General features: G+C 38.2%; 2 protein-coding genes across 13 annotated transcripts in view; one reads left to right on the top strand and one right to left on the bottom strand.

The window, feature by feature from the left end:
* Positions 1–13,297, bottom strand: part of LOC110829836 (uncharacterized) — a 193,107-nt gene that overhangs the window by 100,568 nt on the left and 79,242 nt on the right. The gene's annotated exons all lie outside the window — the stretch shown is intronic.
* LOC110829834 (LIM/homeobox protein Lhx9) overlaps positions 1–13,297 on the top strand; it is a 46,135-nt gene that overhangs the window by 14,548 nt on the left and 18,290 nt on the right. The gene's annotated exons all lie outside the window — the stretch shown is intronic.

The following is a 13,297-nucleotide window of genomic DNA, read 5'->3' as shown; positions in this document are numbered from 1 at the left end:
TCTCGGCGTACGAATATTATAAAATGTTTTCGGGATATCAGCCGCATCAATGTTGAGTCAGCGTTTCGGAGACCGATTCTGTCTCCATCACCAGGATAAATGTGAAAAATTGTCACACTTGTTTATTTCGGTAAACGTTTGACTCAAAATTGATGTGTGCCGATAACCCGAAAATATTTTATGACGAGGCGTAAAAATGTTTACTGTGTTCATATAGGCGAGGAACTGCGGGCTTAGATTTTGCAGGGACAAACTTCAAGCACGCTCCATGCGCCGTGATGAATTTAGCTGATTTTAAAAGCTATGTTCTTACATGTTTTGCAGTGAAATAGAAAAATTATCTTCCTAAACCCTAGTAATTGCTACACCGTATGAATGGGCTGACATTATTTTTCCTTATGCACATGTTTTTGCTATCATCGTTCATAGCCTGTGCTCAAATTCTCGCTGAATACGGTTCCTATAACGTCATTTTCAGGTTGATTGCTTAGACAATTTGCGATACTCTTTTGCTATATACACCCTGTTTTTTGTGTGTGGAACTTTCTTAACCAGCCCAAAATCCCTATCACAGGGTCCTCTGACAGGATAAATATATGACATTTTGAGGTTATTTATTCTATATACATAGGCAAAAGTAGCAATTTTTTTGCACAGGAATTTATGAATGCGGAAGGTTTTAATATTACCGCCTGGCATTAATAATAGTTCAAGACTCTACCATCAGAACACAGCAGCACGGAACAAATCAAGAACATGTGACTTTCTCATACAATCTGTAAAACAATTATGAACTGTAACAAGTTAGATATGAACGGAATGTATAATGTTTTCATGGCTCCACACGTAAATAATGTTATTCTATAAATATTAATATTTTGAACAAATACTGACATGTGGTCTCTCCATTCCCACTCATTAAATCTATTGTTTACATACCCAGTGGCTAAAGTACAGTCAGAGTAACTCAGTTGTTTCTGGCCAGACGTCCGAGGTTCTATTCACTTTAGAGGCACCGATTTTTCCTTCTCTTCTAATCCAGACCAGATCTGTGGTCCTTACAGTAAGCACCCCGCGAGCCTCGTTCCGAGAGGGCGAAGCTCCCGGAACTTAAAGTTCCTCCATTTCCATCTAACCCCGAGATCAAGAAAGAGTGGAGTTATAACTGAAATTCCCTATACGTTTTAACGGCGTAATGATTAATTACGCACAGGGGCACTTGCTTTTAAGCTAATGAATTCACTGTATAAGTTAGCAATTTTAAACGCGTTCGTATGTCATGCAGGAGAAGAGTGATTCAGACAGAGGGTTTGCGGGAGACTGACTCCAGAAAAGATTGTCTTACTTACTTCCAGCCAGCGATTTCAATTACCCGAGTCAACATCTCAAAATAATTTATCTAGGACTGGTGGAAGGGTTGGTCCCTAGTTATTGTTACAACCAATTACGTCTTCAAATAGATCTAACTTCTGTGTTAATCTAACGAAATTCGACTTCACAACACCGCAGTCAATTTTGTTAATGCTTTAGGGACCAAGATTATACCTAACAATTACAGCGACACAGAACACGAGTGTTTGAGAACAAATTGGAAACTTGAAAACGTAACTCCATTGTACAGAATATTTCTTATTTATTTAAGAAATCCACTGTTTTTACTAAATCCAGTACTAATTATATGCAGTTCGGATAATGACACCCTATTCATTTAAGATCTATTTTTATATTACCCCTAAATCAGCATGAAAGATTCCCAAGCATAGTCTTTTTTTGAAGAAAAATTCACCTGAAATTGTTAAGGTGAGATACCGTATCCAACTTACACGGTACAATTTTATCTAACTATTTAACCAGCCATTGTGTTGCACTATTCCTTAAACAGATGTTAACTTGTCAAAAAATATTTTATGAAGATGGGTGTCATCTAGGTTGTAGCGCCGTGTATTCTGGTAAACGTTTAACGACGTTTCAGAGCTACTAGCTCCCTCCATAATCAACGCGAACACACTCGTCGCCTTGATAACTCAAGCAGCAAGTACTTCTGAAACGTCGGAAGCCTTCCACCAGAACACACGTCGTCATAACTTAGAAGAAAGCCATCTTCATACTCGCAGCCTTGAGAATCCCAGATCCTACTAAAAGATTTGTTTCCATAAGAAAATTCATAAAATATTCCTTCAAGTAATAGTCAGCGTTTTAATTAATGTAACTGTGTGCATAATCATTACATGTATTCTTCTCAGTTATTGTAATCGGGGTTATTTTTATTATTACTATTTGGAGTTGTAGTCACGTTGTAACTATATTACATTATCTTCTCGTCACAGGAGCTTAAACTATCCTAACATGAACTTTCAATGTAATTAATCAGTCTACTAACTAACTAACTAAACTAACTAGATGGCTTACCGAACCCGAAGGTTCATCACCGAATTAACCAAAGCCCTCCACCGGACCCTGTCCTGGGCCAACAAAATCCAGTTTCCTTCAACTCCTATCTCCCATAGATCCCGCCTGAGATTATCCTCCCATCTACGTCTAGGTCTCCCCAGCGGTCTCTTCCCTTCAGGTTTCCCAACCAGTACCCGGTGCACACCTCTTGTCCCATCCATGCGCGCTACATGTCCCGCCCATCTCACTCTTCTCGACTTAATCACCCTCACAATACTGGGGGAGCAGTACAGATTTTTAAGCTCGTCATTGTGCAGTTTTCTCCACGCCCCATCGTCTTCCCTCTTAGGCCCAAATATCCTCCTCAACACCCGATTCTCAAACACCTGCAATCTGTGTTCCTCCCTCTGAGTGAGAGACCATGTTTCGCACCCATACAAAACAACAGGCAAGATTATTGTTTTGTATACTTTAATTTTCAGGTTCTTAGAAATCAGACGGGAAGACAAAATATTTTGGACTGAGAAGTAGCAAGCATTTCCGGAATTTAGTCTCCTCCTAACTTCCTCACAAGTATCATTTTGATTTGTTATTGTTGTTCCCAAATATTTGAACTTTGTAACCCTTTCAAAGGATTTATTAGCTACCCTAAGATAATTTTGCCCGCCTGTCTTCTGATGACGAGATACTAACATGTACTTAGTTTTTTCTGAATTTACTTCCAGCCCCACTTGTCTACCAGCCTCTAGTAAAACTTCTGCGTTCCTCTTTATTGTATTTATATCGTCCCCCAATAAATTAACATCATCAGCATATGCCAATAGCTGATGTGTCCCGTTCAATTGCAAACCCTCCTGCCTACCTTGGACCTTCCTGATGGCGTATTCTAGCGCAAAGTTAAAGAGCAAGGGAGACAAAGCATCTCCTTGTTTTAGACCGTTCTTGATGAGGAATGTCTCAGATACATATTTACCTACTCGAATTTTGCTGCAGGTTTCATTTAAGCACATTTTTATTAGACCCACTAGCTTCTTTGGTATACCAAATTCAATAAGAATATTATATAGCACTTCTCTCTTCACAGAGTCATAGGCTTTTTTGAAATCTATAAATAACTGATGTACAGTCCCACCGAACTCCCATTTTTTCTCTAGTATCTGACGAATGCAAAAGATCTGATCAATCGTTGATCTGTTTCGTCTGAACCCACACTGATGATCCCCAATAGTTTCATTCGCATATGGGGTTAATCTTGCCAAAAGAATGTTGGATAGAATTTTGTATGAGGTTGATAGCAGCGATATTCCTCGGTAATTACCACACTCAGTCTTGTCCCCCTTCTTATAAATAGGAATAATTATGGATTCCTTCCATTGATGTGGCATCTCTTCCTTATCCCAAATTAACTGAATAAGCTTATGGATCCTCATATGCAACCCTTTGCCACCTGCTTTAATTAATTCGGCCGGAATCTGATCAATTCCTGGAGATTTATAACTTTTCAACTTCCCAATGGCTAGTTCCACTTCATCTAAGCTAGGTTCTGGCACCAACAGTTCAGCTGTATGCATTTTAATCTGTCTAATATCACCAGTATTATGAACATTTAAGAGCTCGCTAAAGAAATTTTTCCACCTATTCACAATTTTTATTGGATCTGCAAGCAAATTGCCACTATCATCCTTTACCAAATTAGTCTGGGGTTGATATCCTTTCTTAAAGTTATTAATGCCTCTGTACAGGTCTCTGATGTTTTTTTCCTTATTATTTGTCTCAAGTTCAGCAATTTTTCCCTTCAGGTATTCCCTTTTCTTAGTCCTAAAGGTTCTACTAGCCTCACGTCTCACGTTACATAGATTATCCGCATTTGTTTTGTTTGGGTTCTGCAACCATTGAAATTTTGTTTGCTTCCTTCGATCTATTAATTTTGAACATTCTTCATCAAACCACGGTTTATTTTGCTTTCTCCTGTAGTATCCTAGTTTCTCTTTTGCTGAAATTTTGATGCAGTTTCTGACATTTTCCCACTCCCTGTTGATGTCCACACTTTCATTATCCTCATTTGTCTCTAAAATTTGAAACCTATTCGAAATTTCAACTTGATATTGTTCCTTTGCCTCTCCCTCACTTAATTTTTTCAAATCAAATCTTTCTGTGTCAAAATTTTGTTTAGTTCGTCTACTTACTGAAAGCCGCTCCCTCACTTTTGCTACCACCAGATAATGATCAGTGTCGCAATCTGCTCCTCTGAATGATCTCACATCAATTACATTTGTCTGCCTTCTCTTATCTACTAAAACATGATCTATTTGATTGTGTGTTCTGCCATCTGGGGAAGTCCAAGTGTATTTATGAACATCACGGTGTGGAAATTTTGTACTTTTTACAATTAAATCTTTTGACGTAGCGAAGGTCACTGCTCTGACGCCATTATCATTACTAAGTGCATGGAGACTCTCGCTGCCTATTGTGGGTTTGAAGACATCCTCCCTCCCAATTTTTGCATTGAAATCTCCTAGCAGAATTTTCATGTGATACTTGCCAAATGTATCAAATACTGATTCCAATTCTTCATAAAAGCTATCCTTGATATCATCGCTTTTGTCTTCAGTTGGGGCATGAACATTAAGGACAATGATGTCGCACCAACGTCCTTCCAAAATTACGTAAGACAACCTGTCACTAACAAATTCTACTCTCTTAACTGCTGCCCTAATTCTGCTATGAACAAAAAAACCCGTCCCTAGCTGATGATTGTCATTCCCCTTTCCATAGAAAAATGTAAAATTGTCCACTGGGATCGTGCCCTCCCCCTCCCATCGCACTTCCTGCACTGCCACTAAGTCTAACTTATAATTACCTAATTCCCTACACACTGATTTCAGTGCCCCAGCCCTATAGAGGCTCCTAATGTTCCAGGTACCAAATCTCATGTCCTTTTTCAATTGCCGTGGTCGTGCCAAAGAGTCCGTCCTGATCCGAGGCTTGGTTGATTTTTTCGTAACACATATTTTTTTTAAAGGTGAAAGGTTGTTAGCCCTACACCCAACCCCCAACCTGGAGGACCAGGGTATCACTCTTAGTCTAGCGCATCTCCTTAGACCTGTCCGGCTTGGGTGACCCTACCATGAGCCGAAGCTCAGGCCGGCATAGCCCTAAGGGTCATTTGAGCACGCAAGCCTCCTCACCCGGCAGATTGCCTTCGACAAGGTGGTGATACCTTCGAGAAGGATTAATCAGTCTACTGCTTGGATTTTCCTGTGTTATCTTCAGGCACCCTCTCATGATTTGCTGGTACCATAGACTTTCTCCTCGTTTGGAAGTTACAAAAAACTGTCTTTAAATTTGAATAGGTGTTCTGCAGTAACGGTGATCGACTATTTAAAAAAAAACTCCTTGTAACCGCGTTTTATTTAGGTTATACATTCTAAAACGTTACTTGTAAGCCTTGTAGACATTCATACAGGCCTAGACTGACTAAACCGTCAATGATGAAAATCCATCATAGTCATTGTTTTAGACGCCATCTGCACTGAGAAACGTGCATTGGAACATTGTTATTCCTTGTCAGATTTAACCACTGCAGTTACTGAATAAGAACCACGTCCATCACTTGTCGATCTTTTCAGTCGGGTACCAAAGTTGCAGAATGATTCACAGTAAAGGTGACTATCGTCGTACGCCAGGGTTACATTCATACAAATCGCCCGCGAAAATAGAAAAACACGTAAATTACACCACATGATTCGGTCGTGAGAACCACGTTTATATATAAATGAGGAGGTGGGTATAGCCATATTGCACCTCTAGGATGCGTAGGTTAATTTAAGATGACAGTCTTCTGAGATCTTACACCGTATAGTCCGGTATAAAATTTACCTATGTTTCAGAGGTGCTTATAGCTTCCATCATCAGGACGATGTTACTATATAGTTCGGTAAAATACGTGGAATTTTAACTCCAATGCCCTATACGCTGTCATGGTATAACCCTGCCTTTATTGTTGCGATGGGGCGAAACTGTGTTTCTGTTGAATTATGGCATCCACCAGATGATACATGAATGAATATTGTCGAGGGGTGGAATGATAATAACAGGGGAAGACTTGAAGACTTGAAGAAAGTTACTCTGTCCGTCAGAAATCCCACGTGGAATGCCAAAGGAGTGAACTCAGGCTTCCACGGTGAGAAGACTGTTTTAACAACACGTCAGATTCGATTGAATTCGCCTCCGTTCCTGCTATTTTTAGTTTTTGATAGAAAAGGGAAAGAAATCTGAATGTGCTTCGTGTGTTACCCGATCCCTGGACTCGCCGACCCCACTGTACCATTTGTATTTGCTGTACACTTGAACCCTCCCCCTAGCGCACCTGCATGGCTTGTATAAATACTACATATGTGATCATACTCTCAAGGGGACTTGTTGCTAATGGGATCTCCCATGTGGTTCGCAATTTTTTATTAACTCAGACTACCAATGGCATGTTTTCTGTTCCTTCGGCAGAACTCTCTGTTTCATATTGTTGCTGCTATTTCAAAAAAAACATGGAATATCTATTTCTATTCCCTTTTTAATACATTTTACTCAGGGGTGTAACAACCTTTATTTAAAGATTCTTTAAATATTAATTCAATGTGATGTTTAATAAATGAACCGTGTAGAACATCGCCTTTACGAGTCGTAATAAAAAATTTCAAGATTGTAACTGTGAAAAATTAAAGATACAATGCTCACAGAGCTGAAAGTTAAAATTAGGCTTCAATTTAGGTTCCTTCTTCAGGTAAACATTACTTCTCAGATTCAAATTTCAAATCGCCCATTGCTTCCACATTGCATTGTGATCAGTTGATACGTTATAAAATATTTTGTCCTTAAAATTCTTCTCACCTTTATAAAACAGAGAAAATCACAAGGGTTACGTTGTGTCACCTGTGGAATACTGTTTTTATTTAAAAATCCGGTTTTCAGTCTACTTCTGGAGCAGTTGTCATGGAACGAACATAGTACAGGACACTCGTAATATTCAATGTACATTTAAGGGTCTTCGATAACACCTCTCAAAATCTCGTGTCGAATATCTTTTTTTCGTTTATTCTCCAAATAATATTTTCATAAACTAGTAAGTTTCTGTCGCCGTATTTAGTAACCTAATGGACACTCATTGTTCTGTACTTTCGAATATTATTAAACCGACACGCGCTAAAAACTTTCCTGAATATCAAACGCTGATCACGAACGAGTGAAGGTATTTAATGAACTGCAAACATGACTGGACATGCCATTACACGTTTGTCGCATCCACGCCCTTGCGCAGTGCAATATAGGCCTAGACATATCCAAGACACCAGCGGAGTTTTGATAGGCGTAGTAATTCTTTACCAGATATTGCACGTTTCCTTATTTTATATTTTATACTTTGTCATATTCTGCTAATGGTTTATTTAAAGCATCACATTACGGCAGGATACGTATCTTCTAGCTGTTACAAGATATAAAAGAGAGGGACATATCTCGTTCATAGCATGGAAAGTGCCAAGTCGTTATAAGTTGTTAATTTTATGTATTTCAGTGGAATGAGATATGAGGATATTAATCAGCATTTTTACTAATTCTGCGGAACAAAGACTTATTTATAAGCTAGTCAAGAAACTTTCCGTCTTGCGTGGAAACCGAAAGTTTGAAACCGTGTTTACAAGAAACAGCCACGGCCCTTTTCTGACTCATACAAATTCAGCCCACATCTTTATATCACACTGTATATTTAACATTTATCTCAATGTTATTTCCTCATCTAAGTACAAGTTTCGCAGGAAAGCTTAGTCTCATCCTTTCAGATTTTCGAATCAAATTATTATTACTTAACTTGATTTGATCATCTTAATAGTATGTGGCAAAGAGTACCATTATGTAGTTCTTATCCATCCTCATGTTACTTATTTCGTATGAAGCACCTGCAAATACATTCTCCTACACCTCTTAAGCGTCCTCAAATCACGGGTCACGACCCCCTTAAATCTTGTAGGTGGTTAATAATATTTACGATAAATATATCACCTCCGTTTTCAGGGCAAAACTCCACCTTGAATAAAACCACCATCTTCATATTTAGGGTAGAATTATACTTTAAATATGTAGGGTAAAAATTGTTCCGAAATGTTGGTAATCGTGTCATAACCCAAAATATCACAAACCAATGCATAATGTTCAGCTGGATAGGGATTGTTGGTGGTGTGGCAGCCCTGAGTTGGGCACTCCTGTGCGGGGAACCACCCTTCGGGCAGGCACCGAGAAGTACGGAAGAACAATGGGTCGGATAGGGTATCACATGTGAGATGCAATAGTCGCTACTATTCAGTTCTTGTCGCCCCGTGGCTACGAGCTGCATGGCGTCCGTGAGAGGGAATAATCATTAGATAAGAGAGCCTAAGCAATATCAAAATGAACATTTCATCATCAGCAACTGACACGTCATCAACTTCATCAGACTCCCCCAAACACACTCGCTCTTCACCGATTGATTCATTTGGCGTCAGTTAGCATGATGATTATTAAAAATATTTCTTAAAGAAAGAGGCTGTAGGTTGTGAGATAGATGTGTAACAGGACAATGAATATTTTGGTTTATTCAGATGCTTCGAATATGGTCAATCCGAAATTCAGACTAGATTTTAGTAGGAAAACAAACAAATTATACCACCTGGAAGACTACACTTCAACGTCTTTAACTCCGAAGAGAGATCTTGCATGTGTCCTATGGATAAGACCCCACAAAATTCAATTCGTCAGAAACTTTTAGTGCAAAACCTTAAGATCAAATTTTGTAAAAATAAGTTCAGTAGCTTTAGAGATGAAACCTACATTTAAAACCGTATCAGATAATCAGTTTATGTGCGGTCAATTCGAGAAGGAAGTTATATAGCACAGGAATAAATTTAAAGAAAACAAAATATCTAGTTTTAAGGCATCAAGGAAATAGAATATACAAGGAAATATGCAAATATAGCTTTCCATTCTGTTTTTATAACTATATCTGAAACAATAAACGCTGTTAAATAAAATTATGACAAATTTAGTGATATTTCAAATTTGTACGGCGGCATATATGAAGATGGCAGTCTTCTGGGTTATTGCGTAGTGTAGGAACATCGCCCTGATGGTGGAGGCAGTACGAACCTGTGAAACATAGATAAACTTTTACGAAAGCTGCTTCCATCATCAGGGCGATCGCCCTGATGATGGAAGCAGCAAGGCTCACCAGACCACACGGTGCAACAACCCGAAGACAGCCATCTTCAGACTCACCGCCGTATAAACCTCAAATCAAACACAGTATTACAATCTCCTTGCTACTTTGTTGTTTACCTCAAATATATTTTATCGAGATAATATCAGTCTAGAAGTTTCTGAGATGACACATGGAAATTGACATAACCACAGGCTAAACACGGACAAGAGGCCGAAACGTGTGTTAAAAGCTAAGATTATGAACGTTTGTCGAGTAAAATGCAGGCCTAATCACATTTTTCAAGTAAATTATTACAATCCAGATTAGAAATACGGGACCGGTTCAAATACACATCTGGCGCAGGTGATTTCATAACAACCCAAACAGGTTATAATACATACCAGCAGGTAGATCTGCCAGTTCATATACCCTGGAGAAATTCAACAGCCACTAGCCATACTTGTTTATCTGAAGCTACTTCAAGATTCGTGTTTTTCCAAATGAAAGTGGTAAATATTTGTACCATCTGTTTTTTTATGTTCAGGAACCAACATTATACAGTGCGGTTCATATAATAAGTATCCATTCTTTATTTCTCATTCTCTTGAAGCTTATTCGTCTATATTCTTATCGGTTCTTGTCAATCCATCTACCAATTTCTGGATACTCGTTTTCACAAACATTGATAGATTTTCCTTACGTCTAAGAACCATCCAATGAATGTGTACAGTGGGATTACCTATCCTGTATGGGGACGTGACAGTTCAGTTTCACACTCTTCTTGTCTTTACCAAAGGAAATAATTCCCAGTTGAATGAACCACAGAATTGATCTGAATAAAGTGGTACTGGTATCGAATCCCGGACGTCCTACTACTTACAAATGAACGTTATTGTTAAACATGTTACTACATAAGAAGCAAAGACACGATTTGGTTTTGTGTTATACAGGAAACTACGCACAACTATTTGGCTCAAAAATAGTTTCCTTATAAATTTTTATAAATGTCTTAATTACAAATTTTCATCAATCATTTAGGTCTTATAACTTTATTACAGTAAATTATATTCTACAAAAACGTTCAGATTTTACAAATTTATTTTTTAAGTTCTATCTTACAAAGAAGTTCAGATAGAAAAACCTTCAAATAAAAAAAATCCGATTTCACCTCAGAATTTCGTACAACCTCCATATTGGTGGAAGGAAATTAATATTTACAAAAGGTTGGGTGGTTTATCTTAGCCCATTTTGTAACAAACCCTTTACAGAGTTTCCATTCCTCCCGAGCTGTGGGTTATCGTCGCTTGCTTAGTCCAAACATTAGCTGAACATATGGGAAACAAGCAAAGTTGGTCAGGTAACCAAGATACACGCCCTAGTAAGCGGATTGCGGTGCGTTGTGGCTATCCGATGTCTCTCCACCGGCCCCTAAACCAAATCGAGTGCGGCTTTGTTTAACGGATGCTACAAGCTGCGTGGGGCTTGTTATGTTAACATGGATTTCCTTCTTGCAAAGATGAGGTTTTACGGCAGTCACAGTTTCGTCTGCTTTATAGAGTTTGCCAGTTTAACAAGCATAACCATACGTAGCCTCGTCTAAAATATTGAAATGATATTTGTACACAACATTAACCCCCTGAAGCCGAAACTAATGCAAATAATAAACGGTGGGACGAAGTTCATTAATATATTTAAGCACAAACTTGTCAACAGTTTTGGTAGTCGATGAACACTTTAAGGACTGTGTCTAGCTCGTTCTTCCGGTCTGTCGGCTTCTAATTACATTTTATGGATCTACTTGGAAAGCAAAGTGTTTCGAACACGTCCGACAGACTGAATAATGTCAAATGGAGAATTTTTTTAAATAAATTAATGCCATCTCACCTGTCACGTGATTGCGCGTAATGGAAAGTGTTATGATCGAGTGCATGAATTTTGATGTACGACACCAGCCTGGTGTTATTCTTAAGAAATTATTTTGTTATATAATAGCAAGCACTTGTCGTTCAGTTCACATTCCTTTCAATAAATTTTAATAAACTGTGGTTGACTACTGTATGTTTGAAAGTGATAAATTAACCCTGCTCTATCTTGCATTTAAAAATTCAGGCCTTACCGAAAATAAAACTTTATCATTACAAAGACCAAGTGGTTGATATAGTTTGAGGAAATGATCGCTGTTTATTGTGAGAATCGTACAAGAAACACAAATGAAGAATGCATAGTTATCGATTGTTAAAGCAGATAGTACATATATCTAACACTCGGCTTTAAACAATTATAAGCAGACTTTAGCACAGAACATGAGAAATGCATAAGTCAGCTGGAAAAGAGATCACTTAATTGACTGAAATCTTAGAGAAATAAGGTGTGAAGTCTCGTACTGGTGCCGCTAGCTGGCATTTGTGAACACGATAATGAAAATTCGAGGGTTTTATGACCAGGTCAGCCACAGTTAGTTTCAGAAAGACTCTGATACGTTAAGTTAGATTAATCACTGATCGAAACTCACGCTACATATTTTGTATACTTCACCTTTATTGAAAATTATACAGTTTAGAATTATGTCTATTTCCATAAAAATTCACATACTTTGATAAATATGTTGATTATTTGAAGTTTGTAATAATTAAGTTAATCATTGTAAGATATCCAGAAAGTACTACGAAGTAAAATTATATTAAAAGAATATTTTTCGTCAAATTAATATTTCTCTGTTCCGTTTAGGTATGTAGCATAACTTGCAGTCTTCTTGTTAGTTAATAGTAATTTTGTGTTTGTTGTAGCTTAACATTCTCTGATAGACGTAAGTGTCGTAAATCCAAGTTCCATTTTTAACATTTGTCGTGCGACACGCGAACCACGCCAGGGCGCACACAGGTTGTAGCACACTGCAGAAAGACTGTGTGTGAATTAACAAGCGACAAGCGACAAGCTTCCGGCTACGCGTCGTTTGTAGATACGACCGGAAATTTAATTACGCCACAAGCGTCTGGCGCATTAAAAGGAAGGATTCACACGGGATGCTACGAGCTGATTAAATTTCATTATTAGTGTAATTTTCATAAGGAAGTGATTACATCAAAATGTCTTCGTCAGATGTTTATTAGGTTAAAAATCAAAGAGGATGAGATGTATAGGATACTTATGAAAAATGAGACGTGAGTACCAAATTTCAGTTTTAAAGTTGATGTGAAGACCACTTGAAGGACCTAAGGACGAAGGTCCTTATACTCAGATCTGTGACTTAAAATCTAGCCACGAATTTCAAAAGGGACTCAGCACCAAGACAAATTGGCTGACTCAGTCGTAAAGCGATTCGGAATTTGACTAGTCAAGTGACTTCAAGTTTATGTTAAGTATGAAAAATACATACAAAATTAAAGTTTATTGAAAATCTGAGTACACATTCTGTGACGGATGGAATTTCAGTTAAATTTGTAGTTCGGCTGATCTGTTTTTCAATAGGTCGAAGACTGCAGACCAGCAAATTGAAACGGCTTTGTCTGTGCCCGCTTTTTCCGCGCATTTCTGGAAACAAAGCAATGCACATTGCGATTCCAGTGCACTCTGCGTCGAGCGGTATGAACTCTTGTGACAAATGTCCCGACGCTTTGTGTAAAATGCAGGACAGGTAACGGACGCATGCGCCACGCTGTTATACATATAATAGGTTTTCGA

Source organism: Zootermopsis nevadensis, unplaced genomic scaffold (genome assembly GCF_977971745.1).
Source record: "Zootermopsis nevadensis isolate Lab colony 2312 unplaced genomic scaffold, Znev_1.0 Znev_ptg000007l, whole genome shotgun sequence".
NCBI classification, from domain to species: Eukaryota; Metazoa; Arthropoda; class Insecta; order Blattodea; family Termopsidae; genus Zootermopsis; species Zootermopsis nevadensis.
This window is presented reverse-complemented; position numbering and strand designations above follow the sequence as displayed.